General features: G+C 42.5%; 1 long non-coding RNA gene across 1 annotated transcript; it reads left to right on the forward strand.

Annotated features, from left to right (window-relative positions):
• Positions 1–5,140: 5,140 nt before the first annotated feature.
• Positions 5,141–6,224, forward strand: LOC145791099 (uncharacterized). The gene is made up of 2 exons (XR_014330756.1): positions 5,141–5,507; positions 5,965–6,224. It is a non-coding gene; the product is annotated as an uncharacterized LOC145791099 (long non-coding RNA).
• The last annotated feature ends 9,272 nt before the right edge of the window (positions 6,225–15,496 follow it).

Here is a 15,496-nt window from a genome sequence, read left to right on the forward strand (position 1 = left end):
GATTGGCTTGGTTCAGATATCACCTTTGATTATCTGGTTTGGGACTATGCACCCCAATGGTTGATTCCATGTTAGTTGAGCAGTGGCCATTTGTAAAAATAGGTTTTGATTAATTTGAATGAAGCTGACTAATTTTTCTCAAAAATTGTTCCATTTTTGTAAAACTTAGACCATTCTTTGGATTTGAAAATGGAAAATTTTCAGTGCTCACAGTTTAGCTTACATGATTTGAAACAGAAAATGGAATAAGTATGCTAATCTAACTGTCATGTTGATCAAAACATTTTTATGAAAAATCAAAAAAAAAAAAAAATCAAGGTAATGAATTAGGGGCATAGTCGAGTTAGAGATTCTGTCTTCTCCACCACTCGAGTCAACTCCTCGGTGTATGTGAGTGTGTATTCATACCAGTCAAGGTATTCATACCAGTCAGTGTATATAAGTGTGTATTCATACCAGTTAGTGTATTCATACCAATCAGGGTATTCATACCAGTCAGTGTATATAATTGTGTTCCTTTCATACCAGTCAGTATATTTATACCAGTCGGTGTATTCATACCAGTCCGTGTATATAAGTGTGTTTGGATTTTTTTTTTTTTTGCTTCGTTCTTCTTTCGTTAAGTCATTCTTTGATTCAGGTCAGTATAGAATCAATGTTCAATTCAAAGTTCAAAATTCGATTTCTCTCAAATTCAATCAAACAAAAATGTTTTCAAGTTCAAAGTGATATGCTAGTCACGCCATCGATGTGCAAAAACTAAACTGATTTTATTGTAGTCAGGGAAGGACATCCCCGATCACAGAGACACAAAACAAAACAAAAAAAAAACAAAAAAAAAACAAAAAAAAAAAAACAAAAACAAAAACAAAAACAAAACACAAAAGAAAAAAACAAAAACAACAAAAAAAAAAAACAAAAAAAGAGAGTAGCATTTTCTCAGTTTTTCGGCTTCATTTGCACATAGTTTCATTGCCTAACTTTACCATCAACTGCCTCGTTTCATCTTTACTCCTTCGAAGCTTTTGAAGACTCTGCCTCAGCCTTGGCAGAACTTCCAAAGGAGATTATTCCTCGCCGACCATCAAATTGATTGTGCGAAGAAACTCCGAATCGAGTCACACAGGTCGTCAGTCGTTTCAATTCTTTGTTCTGCTTCTTCAGCACACCAATTTCTACCCGAGCGTCTTTGTACATACGTTGGAGGAGGGAGAGTTGTGCATTTAACTGATGTACCTCACACATCCTGTTCTGCAGTCGACGGGACAAGTTAGAGACCGCTGTCACGGTCTCCACACATGACCTCAGCGTATACGAGTTTGCTTCGATGTCAGACTGTGCCGCCATGATTTGTTCAACTGACATCGCTGGAAAGTTGAAAACAGGGGAAGGAGGAGGAGCCCGTGGTTGAGGTTCAGGGGAGTCAGAATTGGTCATCTCTATCGTGGACTCGTTCAGGTCTGGAAAAAGAGTGAGAGAACCATGTGAAGAGGCCATGACAGAGGAGAGTAATGCAAAAGAAAGAGGTTGTAGAATGGTGGCAGAGAAAGTTTGCAGGCTTTGGCTCTGCTTCTCTCTCGCAGGCCTCAACTTAAGAAGAGAGCGAAGGAGAAGACAAAGAGGGAAGAAGGCTGAGATGATCATTGACAATCGGGGCACGATTGGATAGCCTGTCGGTCAGGCGCCGCGATTGTTGAAATCGTGCGCCAGACACAACGCTCGAAGAAGATGACGGAAGAGAGAGTGAGACAAAAACAGAGAGAGAGGCGGGAGAATTGTATATTTATACATATATGTATATATATTGTATATCTATGTATTATATATATTTGTTTGAACGTTTTGGTTACAAGAGTGGCTTGGGTTCAGTGGTTTGGCTCAGTGGTTGAAGGCTGGAAGGTTGAGCCCAAGGTCAGGGGTTCGAACCCCACAAACAAATGTTTCTTTTGTTTTGTTTTGGTCTTATGTATATATATGTCTCATATACCTATATATATATGTTTGTTTGAATATTTTGTCACAAGAGTGGCATGGCTCAGTGGTCGAGGACTCGAAGGCCAAACTTGAGATCAGAGGGTCGAACCCCCGTGTCTATGCATTTTCCATTTTTCCTTTCTTTTTTTTGCGTGTTTTGCGTACGTGCGTTGACGTCAGCAAACGGAATATGCCTTCTCAGTAACGGTATCTTTCCGTTGATGGTTGCAAACAGAATATTCCCCGAATCTATGTATGTATACCGTACAGGCATGTCTGTGTATATTGTCGTATTTGTATGTATTTTGTCTGTACATAGTATATGTATACGGTATTTGGTTCGAGCATACAATTCCTCCTTACATTCTGTGCATCTAACGCATAATAAAGCACCTATCGCACAATTTCGATTCCATCGCACTGTCTTGTGCAATTTCAATTTAATCGCACTATCTTGCGTATCACACCATCTTGTGCACTCCCTAGGTCTAGGAGACCTTAAATCCTCTGAAGGTGCAATTCCTTTGGTGTTTGTCGTGCCCGAACGACTTCAATGGTCTAAGAATGGTCTAGGAGACCTTAAATCCTCTAAAGGTGCATTTCCTTTGGTGTTTGTCGTGCCCGAACGACTTCAGATGGTCTGGTATAGCCACCTGCCTGTGATTGCAATGAGTTCCTAGGAGACCAACTGCGACGGTGGAAACTAGAGTTCGAATGGCGATGCCTAGAACGCAAAAGGTTTGGAATTTCCGAGACTAAAGTCTGGTTTAAATACCCAGGGGTGTATCCCCGGCTTGAAATCTGTATGGCAGCCCCATAGGTTGAGGTAGCATGTATGCGCCTCAATTCTGGATACTGAACCAACCTAGTCTGTCACCCCGTTGGAGAATAGGGAAAGTTGTGAATATGATCAGGAAGAAAAGCGGCATCGGTGGCTTCTACATGTAGAGGTTACCCCTTGTCATTCTACCATACCTTCTTCCAGTTGCGTGAGACGCGTTTGGATTTCGAATCCACCTTTACTCCTTTCCCGCGAAACGTGTTAGGATGTGACGTTCTCCTTGGTTAAAACCTTCCCTCTCTCCGTATAAAATACGTTGAGATACGCCTGTTGGTTACACCATTGTCATTCTCTTTGGTTAAAACCTTCCCTCTCTCCGTATAAAATACGTTGAGATACGCCTGTTGGTTACACCATTGTCATTTTCTCTGGTTAAAACCTTCCCTCTCTCCGTATAAAATACGCTGAGATACGCCTGTTGGTTACACCATTGTCATTCTCTTTGGTTAAAACCTTCCCTCTCTCCGTATAAAATACGTTGAGATACGCCTGTTGGTTACACCATTGTCATTTTCTCTGGTTAAAACCTTCCCTCTCTCCGTATAAAATACGCTGAGATACGCCTGTTGGTTACACCATTGTCATTTTCTCTGGTTAAAACCTTCCCTCTCTCCGTATAAAATACGTTGAGATACGCCTGTTGGTTACACCATTGTCATTTTCTCTGGTTAAAACCTTCCCCCTCTCCGTATAAAATACGGTTAGGTACGCCTGTTGGTTACACCATTGTTGTTCTCCTTGGTTAAAACCTTCCCTCTCTCCGTATAGAATACGCTGAGATATGCCTGTTGGTTACACCATTGTTGTTCTCCTTGGTTAAAACCTTCCCTTTCTCCGTGACACATTTGCATGTGATCTTGTGGCACATTTAATGCAATGCATCCCCTGTTATATTTCATATCATTTGCACGAAGCTTGCCTCTTCATTGTTGTCATCTTCATATCTTTATCATCACTCCATGGCATGGTATTGCATTGCATAATCATGAATTTTCAAACAACTGGCTTCGCAAAGCGTGTAAGTCCAACCTTCAAACTGCATTTTGAGCATGTCACTTCCATTCTGCCCCTGAACTACGCTGGTTTGATTCCTTGCAAAAGGATACGTAGGCAACCTTCGGGTTCAACCACTTGCATTGCATCTTGTTTGTTTGCCCAAGTCTTACGGCCTTGTCAAAAGGGTCGTCTTTGGGCTTTGACATTCACTCACGTCATGAAATGACTTTGAGCTCTGTCAAAGAGGGGCAACTGTAGACACCCCATTTTGACCAGCCCTAAGACTCGGGCGCTTTCTTTTGATTACCCGATGATGACAATTAGAATGTGTTTCTCACAAAATTCTCAGAAAGAAAGATGGAATTTAAGTTTTAATCCCAACCTTCACCCATTTTTTTGGCCAAACTATTTTAGACCTTAAAACCCTCTTTTCAAAATATGTTTTTTTTAAATGTTTCTACGATGTCCCGAGGCTTCCATTTCGATTAAAATATTGCACTTTTCAGTAAACCGAGTAAGGACAAAGTGGAAATAAATGGAAGGGAGGTGAAATTTTTGAAAAATATTTAAAAATATCTTCTCTATAGGTTTGGAGTTGAAGGAAATAGGAGGGGATGAAAGAAAGCTGGTTTAGGAAAAGGATGAGTATCAAATCATTAAGAAGGAAATGAGCAGTCTTCACTAAATTAGGCATTTCTGTTTGTACACTTAGAATTTAAATATGAGGCTACCACCATTAGAAAGTAGACTTCTGGGGCTTCAATTTAGACCCAAGAACCACCTTAGACCAAGTCCAAATAAGGGAGATATGCCCATTTGAAGTTGAGCTTAAGAGCAGATTTTGTTGATCCAGCCCGAGACAGCCTTCACTAAATTAGGCATATCTCTTTGTTCACTTGGAATTTAAATATGAGGCCACCACCATTGGAAAGTAGACTTCTGGGGCTTCAATTTGGACCCAAGAACCACCTTAGACCAAGTCCATATGGGGGAGATATGCCCATTTGAAGTTGGGCTTAAAAGCAGATTTTGTTGATTCGACCCAAAACAACAATAGCCCATTTTTCTTGGTTTTGGTTCGGTTGGGACAACCCATTTACCCATTTTTTGAGCCATTCAAGTGCATCCACTCATCCTCCATTATACCTAATCATCCTCCATAGTCAAAAAGATATTTTGTTTGCATCCATAAAGGAGTATCCCATGCAACCACCTTGAAAATTTGCCCTCCTATCACATTCTTGTCTCCCACCTTGTCTCCCACCTTCTTTTTGACCTTTACTCTCCCTCATTGCCTATATAGAATGATCATATTGTAAGAGAGGAGGAGGACCACGAAATTGAAGAGAAAGGAGTGAGAAAAGAGTGAAAAAAGAGAGAAAATTTGAGTTGTTTAGCCAAAAATATTTCTATCTTCCATATACACCCCATACCTTCCATAGCTACTGAAATTCCTCATTTCCATACACCAAAACCACTCCAAAAATTCTGATATAGCCAAAGATCAATCGCCTCGATCATAAGGAAGAATGCTTAGTGATTGAAAGTGAGAAAAACTCGAGAGTTAGCCACTTTCCATACCACAAACTCCATAAACTCCATAATTTCGAATTGAGAATTTGAGAACACACTTCCTACACTTGAGGGTGATCAAGAGGAAGTTTGGAAATCAAGAAGTTCAATCTTTCTTTGGAAGGTGAATTTTTAATCTTTCATTTTCTTATATTTTATATTTATATTCTTGCTTCTTATATTATTGTGTTTTGTTATAATCCAAGTAGTTTGTTTATCTCATATTTATTTTCTTACTTTATATTTCATAGTGTGTTGTTATAATCCTAGTGGTTTGTTTCGCTCATAATTATTTATTTATTTATTTTTATTCGCATACTTTAATTTCATATTAGTTTTGTTGTAATCTTGCATGTTTTACCTCATATTTTTTTTTTTTTTTCGTGTATTAGTCTCATATTAGTTCCGTTATAATCTTGCATGTTCTATCTTATATTTGTTTTATTGCTTTAGGTTTATATTGTGAGTTTGCACCTTTTTTTTTATTTTTCTTTTCTTTTTTAATCTAATCGGTAGTGGTTAGTTGAGCCACCTACATATTTTTTTTGTTTGTTCCTTTTCTTGGTTTTGCAACAAGACAGGTTTTGCTTGGCCTAGTTCGCCGGCCGGCCTATTTGGCCGGTCGGTTAGCTTCTTCCGAACAAGATGGCGTAATCTCCCAATATTGACCAATTTCCGCCGGCGGTTCTAAAGAACATGAAGCTTTTATTTTATTTATTTATTTTATTTTGAGTGTATTGTGAGGTTTTTATTTTGTTGTAATATTCTCCTCTTCCCTCTCTAATTTGGTTTGTAATTATTCTTTAAATGTTGTAATAATTCCCCGCCCCTCTTCTTTCTATCCCGTTCTTTTACTCGCTTTCTTTATTTGTACATAAACATCATATTTATTTTTCATCATAGTTATGCTTTGCATCCATGTTTCATGCATCTTGATTCGGCTAAGTTTGCATTTGTGGATTTAATCAATTCCTATGTGATTATGTGCGCTACCTCATGTTCTTGAGATGATTCACATATCATATTTTAGAAGCCGAATCTTTAGTTGCATCTCATGAGTGAATTGCATTAGGATTTTGTATATAAGATCATGCATATTTTACTAACTTTGTTTTGCAGCTTGTTCGTGGGACGTCAAACATGTGAGTTTTTATGCTTTAGCATCTCGTGTGTGTGTGTTTTTCTTACTATGTCTAGCATTCTACCATGAGGCTAGTTGCTTATGTGATATAACTCTATGAATGCCAGTGGATGGAGGTTGTGTCGCTTAATTTGGAATGATGTTGATTTTTCATGCTTGTAAACTCAATTTATTTGGGTTGTACATCGTCAAAACTCTTTCAAAATGCATGATATCAAATTACTCCAAAATGAATGGCATAGTCTATACTTGTATGCTTCACATAGTAAATTTTAGGATTTATTAACTAATCAGAACATGAACATATAAATAAAATAAAATTCATATCATGGTTAGTAAAGGCCGATCTTTGATCGGGTGGGCGGGGGTGCTCATTATTGACCTTCCCCTCTCATACCTAAGGTTCCGAGCCAAGCATCCTTGGTTACGACGAACAGTGGCCTTGGCACGAGTCATGGGTTTCCTAATTTTCCCAAAATAAATATTAGGTGGCGACTCTGAGATCTGATGACGCAGTCCATTTTTGACAAAATTGCAATAAAATGGATTTTCAATAAAAGTTGCCAAATCTGGACTCTCATCTATGTTTCACATTGCACTCGTGAGAATAGATCAAAGAGATCTCGGGGGTCCGAATTGTTTAACGCGCGCGGGTACCCCCCGTGCATGTTACAGTATACAGTAAGTGTAAAGCAGACCGCAGTGTGTGCAGTGTACTGAGTACAGAAAGTACGAGACAGGAATGAAAAAAAGTGGAGAAGAAATGTACCTCCCAAGCCCGCCAGTAGCCTCCGAGGAGCTGGCCGCTGCCACGAGAAGCCGAGCTCATATATCCGTATAAGGTGGCCAGAGCAGCGCCGCCCCAATCATAGTGCAAGATGTCCCGGACGTCCACCAGTGCGCTGAGAAGACAGAGAGGCACGGTGTTCGCCCGGTCGGCGAAGATGGTAGTCCCAAACAGGAACATGAGGAAGCCGCGAGCATACCTCTCCTCGTCCTCTGGGGTCATCTGCACCTCCTCCAATGCGGGCTGGACCTGAAACTGTGTCTCGAACCAGGAGTATCGGACGAAGCCTGGACGAACTAGTGGTGGGGCCTCCCCCAGTAGATGGACCTGAGCGGCGGTCCACTCATCCATGTCGGTGTCGAAAGGGATTGGATCCCCCCCTACCCCGATGCCTGTGAGCATCGAGAAGTCATAAGGGGTCATCGTCATGTCCCCTGCAGCAGAAAAATGGAAAGAATCGGTGGTGTCCCACCACCTCTCCGCCAAAGCAGCAAGGAGAGGTCTGCATGTGGAGAGCCTAGAGAGCCCTCGGCAGAAGGTGCCGAAGCCCGCTCGGTCCACGATGCGCTGGACCGCATCAGGGAGCTCGTCATACCACTCCCGCGCACCAGTATTCCCATACCCGCGAATGGTATGGGAACCCTCCTGCAAACAGAAAATGACAATTGCAAGACAACGTTCAAAATGCAATTTTGAAAAGACAGATATGGCATGTATGCAAGTTTGTCAGATTCAGGAAAATACCGGGTGCCGGTGTGCTTACAGTAAAATACGTGTGCTGTGTCAGCGTGTTTGGGTGTTTCAAAACAGATGTGGCATGTATGCAAGTTTGACAGATTCAGACAAATACTGGGTGCCAGTGTGTATGCAGTGAAATACAGTGTGTGCCGTGTGTTTGGGTGATTCAGGGCTAGTGCAGTGTGTGTGCATGTGTCAGTCTCAAGCAGATATCAGTTGTATGTATGTTTACAGTCAACTACGGTCTACGGCATATCAGATTTCAGCAATTAAAGAATACAGCTAACTATGGCAGTTTTGTATCCTACATTGCAGAAAGTAAAGCAGAAAGAAGAAAGTTACCTCGGAAGTGCCGAATGAAAGGTGGGAGGTAGGCTCGCGTAGTAGTAGCTCAGGGGCCGCGTACCTCTCAAAGCTCCGGAACTGACGCAGGCCGTCTGGGGGCAAAACGTGGATCGCCGGCCGGTAGGTCGCCGGGTCGAACGGGCGCTCGCTCAGTGGTAGGAGCTCGACCCCGGGATCCATCTCGTGGTCCGGGGGAGTCCCGCCACGTGGAATGTCGTCCGCCATGAAGAGAGTGGTGTGAAAATGGCCGGAAAAAGGAAAACCGAGCCGGAATGCGAAGAGTCAACTGAAAAGTCAACTCCCGAGAGGGTCGGAAATGGCCGGGAAGGCCGGAATGTGAAGAGGCACGGAAATGAAGAGGAAAGTGAGGGGAACAAACCCCGAAAAGGCGAGAATGTCGAACGAGGCACCGAAGCCCCGCACCAGCAACTGTTTGCCGGTCGGCAATGTTTTGTGCCGGCCGGCACTTTTTTGTGCCGATGGAATTGTTTTTGTGCCGATGGCCAGCCGGTAGCCTCATCTTTCGGCTGGTGGGGTTCCCACAGCCTTGTTTAGGCCATATGAGAAGTTCGTGGTCTTCCTAGCTCAAGAAAGTGCAAGAAAGTGCATCTCCGACATTCAACCGGCCTCCGTTTTGACCGCGGGCCGTGTCTCCAGTGCGTGGCACTCGAATTCATGCAAGGTGTATCCTTTTTGTATCCTTTTAAATTCAAAAGTTGCCCCATGTGTGTTGCGCGAGTTCATCACACTACTTCTGTGCATTGCATCGCGCTGTCATGCGCCACACATTTGCATTGTTATGCACGTGTTACATGCGTTGCAACACGCACCCCTTTGCATTGTCGTGCACATTTCTCATGCATCATCATTGCATTTCCATTCCATGCATTGTCATGCATTCCGGAATACGTGCGTTGTTGCGCATTCAAGCCCATTTACACTCCGTGTGGCCTGCGTGTCGCACTTATCAATCGCACTGTTTTGTGCATTTCAAACCTCGCGCTGTTCTGTGCATCGCACTGTTTTGTGCATTTCAAACCTCGCGCTGTTCTGCGCATCGCACTGTTTTGTGCATTTTGAAATTGTTCGCGCTGTTTTGCGCATCGCACTGTTTTGTGCATTTCAAACCTCGCGCTGTTCTGCGCATCGCACTGTTTTGTGCATTTCAAACCTCGCGCTGTTCTGCGCATCGCACTGTTTTGTGCATTTCAAACCTCGCGCTGTTCTGCGCATTGCACTGTTTTGTGCATTTCAAATCTCGCGCTGTTCTGCGCATCGCACTGTTTTGTGCATTTCAAATATCGCGCTATTTTTGCGCATCTCATTGCATTTTGCATGCATTCCATCGCACTGTCCTGTGCACTCGCGTTGCCTAACGCATTGCGCTATTTTGCGCATCATACCGTCGTGCAATACAACGGTCTGGCGAGACCTTAAACACGCACGGTCTGGCGAGACCTTAAACACGTACGGTCTAGGAGACCTTAAATCCCTGGGAGGTGCGAAACCTCCGGTGCATTGATGTGCACGTTGTTTTTATTTCGGCATATGAGTTCATTTGCATCAACTTACGTTCCATACGGCATGCGTGCCTCATTCTTACATTGTCATGCATATTGCTAACAATATTGTACCTGTTAAGTTTGTTTTCTTTTCAGGAACGGTATTGTATGTACGGTTCATTTGAGGCTGGAGCGACCAGACGAACCGCACAGGTATTTTTCCAGTCTGGCGAGACCTTAAACACGCACGGTCTGGCGAGACCTTAAACACGCATGGTCTGGCGAGACCTTAAACACGCACGGTCTAGGAGACCTTAAATCCTTGGAAGGTGTAAGACCTTTAGTGTTCGCATTGTCGTACACTTCGAGAGCCGCGTGTTGTCGCGCATTCCATGCAACATGCATTTCATACATCATTTGCATTTCAAAAAAACAAACAAAACATGCATTGTCATGCATACCATTTTGCATCCCGGTCCAGGAGACCTTAAATCCTCTGAAGGTGCAATTCCTTCGGTGTTTGTCGTGCCCGAACGACTTTTCGGTGGTCTGGTAAAGCCACCTGCCTATGTTTGCGATGAGTTCCTAGAAGACCAACTGGGACGGTGGAAACTAGAGTTCGAACGGCTTATGCCTAGAACGCAAAGGTTCGGGAGTTCCGAGACTAAAGTCTGGTTTAAATACCCAGGGGTTTACCCTCGGCTTGAAATCTGTATGGAAGCCCCATAGGTTGAGGCGGCATGTCTACGCCTCAATTCTGGATACTGGACCAACCTAGTATATCACCCTGTTGGTAAGATAGGGAAAGTTGCAATCATAGTCATTGCATCATAGTGCATTGTCATGCATTTCCATTGTAGCTCGCATGCATCCATTGTATTTTCCCCAGTAGGTCGCATTGCACTGCATTGTCATGCATTTTGTAAATATCCATTCCAGTGCATATTTGTAGATATTGCATGGTAGATTGCATGCATTCATTGCATCACCTTCCGCCTTTGGCTTGCGCCTTTCCAGGTTGAGCTTGGTCTGGTATGTGCCCTTACTTTTCATGTTAAAACACAGTTCTGTATGTGTATCGCGCCGATTCCACGTTGATATGTTGGTTGAGGGTTGCGGCACCTTTTCTGTGTTACACATGGCTCGTACGTATGCATGCCTTTCCTAGGCAAGATTTGGTTTGGCCTGCGTGCCATATCCATCCATTACATTGTAGTGTAATTTTTGCATCCGGCATTAGGATCGTAGTCTTTTCTCCAGCGGGTCGTTTCCCCACTTATGTCAATTCCACCCAATACTTGTTCTTGCGTCTGTCTACAATACTCATAGTTCAGTTGACCGTTCTATGGTAGACAGACTTGTTACCTCCATCAATCTATTTGACATAGGTGTGGTTTCAAACCGCTCGTGATTGGATCACGATTCAAATGCTTTGCATGTAACTTGCATTATTTCAATTACGTTGCATCTTCATTTGCATTGTTTATACATTGTTTTGTATATATTGCATATCGTCTTGCATCCATTTTGCATTGTCATGCATGTTGCTAATGATATTGTACCTGTTAAGTTTGTTTTCTTTGCAGGCACGATATTGTATGTACGGTTCATTTGCAGCTGGTGCAACCAGACGAGCCGCACAGGTATTGTATCTCCCGAGTGAGACGTATCGAGAATTCCATAATTCTCTTACATCCTTTCTGCATTGTAGTGTAGTTTGGTATGCTAGCTTAAAATTGTCGCATGTTTGCTTCATTACAGCTTTCTTTGCATGATCATAAGTTATGCTCGGCTCTGTGCATTGTCTTGCATTTTGCCCCTGCCTTCGGGCGCATACCTTGTTTGTCTTGTATGTTTGTCTAAGTCTTCGGCCTTGTCAAAAATGGGTCGTCTCTGCGCTTTGACATTCACTCCCGTCATTGTTATGACTTTCGAGTTCTGTCAAAGAGGGGCAACTGTAGACACCCCATTTTTGACCGTCCTCAAGACTTGGACGTCACTATTTGAACACTCGGTGATTATCCTTGTTTGTGTTCGTTTGGAGTTCCCGGAGGCCTCGGCTCGCGCGCCTTGTCTCAGGATCTCCGAACTTGACCTTTTAGTGTCTGGTTTTGCACCAAACACTTGCATCTTGCCTTTGAGAGGCAGGGTAGGGCTTGTAGACCATCCCTACCCATCACCGGCAGTGGCTAGATGCCACCGGCTGGTTCTTGCTGCCACCGGCAATATAGTTTGCCGGCCGGCACTCTTTGTTGCCGGTCAGCACTCTTTTGTGCCGGTCGGCACTCCTTTTGGCCAAGATGGCATTTTTTGCCGGCCGATTGCTGTTCATCTGCTTTTGCAGATATTTTTGGACAGCTGTATTGCTTTTGCTCCCCTCCATACACGTGTATGGAGGGATCTCCCTCTTGCAAAGCTTGTCTTGTAAGCTTTACAAGAGGCATATAGAGAGGAGCTCTCTCTAAGGCAAAAAAAAGAGGCTTTAGACATTTTTGAGGGAGAAAAGACAGAGGAGAGCTCTGGTTTTCTAGGGTTAGGGTTAGACATACACTCACCTATCTCTCTTTCCCCCTCATTTTGCACACTAGGTGTTTTGTGTCTCACTATTGCACACAAACACCTAGTGTTTCACCTTCCTCTTGGAGCTGAGGTTCTAAAGAGTGTGTTTTGAAGCTTTGGTGTTGGATTCAAGCCAAAGGAGGCCATTGGAGCACCATTGTTGAAGAGGACTACAAGGGTGAGAAACTAGTCCATTTTTCCCCCATTTTTGCATTGATTTTTCACCTGTCTTAGAGCTATTTTTTTGATTATTGTATAACATAAAAAAGTTCTGTTTTTAAACCCTCTTTGTTGTTTATTAAGAGTGTTTTGTTGTTTGAGGGTTGTTGACCACCCTTAGGCCTCAAAAGGCCTCATTTTGAGCCATTTTGTGCTAGCTCTGGGATTTTGGTGTTGAGGTCTCTTCACCACTACAATCTTGAGGGATTTCAGTGGTGAAGATGATGCTTTGAAGTCCCAAGAATGAGAGGGCCACCCCCTCTCCTTGTTGTCCTTGAAAAGGACCTATTTTGGCCTCTTAAGGAAGCCTATGCTTGAGTGTGTGTTGAGCATATTTGGTTTGTTTTTCATGCTTATATATCCATGATATAACATGATTTCAAGTTGGTTTTGGAACTCCATGCATGCTTAGCATAGTTGCCATGTAATGCCTTGTTTATGCCTTAATGTGCCTTAGGTTGTTAGCCTTTGTTGGAGCATGTTTTAGGCTTAGTCTTGTGAAGATTATGTGCTTATCTTGCCATGTTTTAGCTCTGTCCATAGTCGTTTGGGTTGATCTTTGCATGCATTATATAGCTCCTTTGTATTTGGGCTTGTTGGCCTTGAGTATGTGCATGTGTAGCATGCCATCTTTGCATTGTTTTGATGATTTGGAATCATCCTACATGCTATTTCAGTCCCATTTCCATGCTTGTTTGATTGCCTTGTGTAACAACCCTCATACTGATTACTGATTAATGACTGATTGATCACCAGTTACTGTTAAACGGAACTGATAATGACTGATAACTGACCGATAATTGAACTGATTAAAAGTACTGAACTGACTGACTGAAACTGGAACTGAATTGACTGAGTATATGTTAGTTAATTTCATTCTATCTGTTTGATTGTATGATTATCTGTTCATGTTCGTATGTTTAAACTGCTAATTGAAGGCCTTATCGGCGGCCGAATCTGAAACCGATTAGTGTTCTGTGACCCTCGTAATTTACGTGATTTTATTGTACAATTATCTGAAAATTGATTAGGTATGATTAAATTAGATTAAATAAGCTAATTAAAGAGTTGGGTTTAATTACAACCTTGCCACTAGTGGGCCACTCACACACACACACACACATGAGCCTTGTAAACACTCCACGTATTGATTAAACCCACACTTCTTCTCACATTTTGAGCCTCAACCGACCCTAGAGAGAGAGAGACTTGAGGAGTTGGTTTTCATCTTGAATTGCTTGGAACTGCTTGAGAAATTGTTGAAGTGATTGCATATTTGAGCTCCCTTCTTGAAATACAAGACTTAAGGTAGCTCCATTGTCTTCTTATTCATGTTTTAAGTTGAATCTTGCATGATTTATGTCATATTGAAGGAGTGTAGAGCCAAACATGGTTTAGATGGCGAATTGTAGCTTAATTGTTGCATGCATGTACATATATTGAAGTTTTGAGGTTGTAGTTCATAATGCCTCACATGCATGTCCATCTTTTGGTCATACTCCATGAGTTCATCTTGTTTTTGAAGGTTTGAGCTCTTTTGAAACAGCATTGAAGCTTTAAAAAGGATTTAAGATCATGCATGTCATGTTTGAAGATTGTTCTTGGAAAATGATTTGAAATTGGTTTGAAATTGGGTTTGAATTAAACACCCTTGGGCTTTGATTTCTCAAATTGGGCTTTAAAACATGTTATTCTGTACGTTTATAGATGTTTTCTGGAAATTTAGCCCAAGAGGTCGAGTTTTGATGCTTTTGAACTTGAGTTTGAGCTTGGAGGTGCAATCTGGGTTTTCCAGATTTCGCACTTCCGCTCGAGCGGGGAAATTTACGCTCGAGCGTGGAATCCGAGCAACCAGCATATCTCTGCACTGTTTTGCAGTCCGCTCGAGCGGAGTATTGGGCGCTCGAGCGGAGTCATGTCTCAAGCTCGAGCGGGCGTCGAGCGGAGATTTCACCCATCCAGTACTTTTACAGTACGCTCGAGCGGGAAAGTTTGCGCTCGAGCGTGTACCTTTGTTTGCCTGTACGCTCGAGCGGGGAAACCTGAGCTCGAGCGGGACTCTGTTTTACTGAAAATTCTGTAACTGTTTTCTGATCGCATTTTTTTGCATCCTCATCCCATCCTAGGCATTTTTAGGCCTAGTTTAAGACATCTTGATGAGGATATCGTTGTAGAACACACCAAGGCAAATTAGGGATTAAGTTATGCTATTTCCCAACTGTGTAGCTTAGTGTGTGTTCAACCTGTGAACTGTGTAGGGTTGGCAACTGGGGAGACACGCTCTAGCATACTGTAGCCCAGAACTCTGTGAGTAACAATTGTGTAAAGATATGTTCAACTGATTATCTTCTGAATACTGAACTGAACTGTTTACTGAACTGGTATTATTTACTGAATGAATGTATGTCCTTTATTTCTGAACTGTACTGTGGCATCCTTAGTATTTACGGTTTACTGTTACTGTTACTGTCACAGAGATCTCTGTCGGTTTCCTTGTGGAACCACTACTGTTTACTGACTGATGGCCATCATTACTGTTCGGTCTTTTAAGACCTACTGTTACTGTTATGCTAATGGATGTACCACATATGACTGTTTACTGTACTGAACAACTGAATGACTGATTGAAATGAACTGTTTTCATACTGTAAGGACATTCATTCTTAACCTCTTTACATATTGTGTTATTCACTGGGCTTTAGCTCACTGCTCATATATATATGTAGGTGTACAGGCACCAGACCGCAGCTAGAGGCGTCAGGGTTACTCCAGTTTTGTCAAGCCAGCCTTTGTGCCTCACTGCGAGGTTCCGAGCCTACTGT

The sequence above is a fragment of the Camellia sinensis genome, chromosome 5 (assembly GCF_055761805.1).
Source record: "Camellia sinensis isolate YWXY chromosome 5, ASM5576180v1, whole genome shotgun sequence".
Lineage (NCBI taxonomy): Eukaryota > Viridiplantae > Streptophyta > Magnoliopsida > Ericales > Theaceae > Camellia > Camellia sinensis.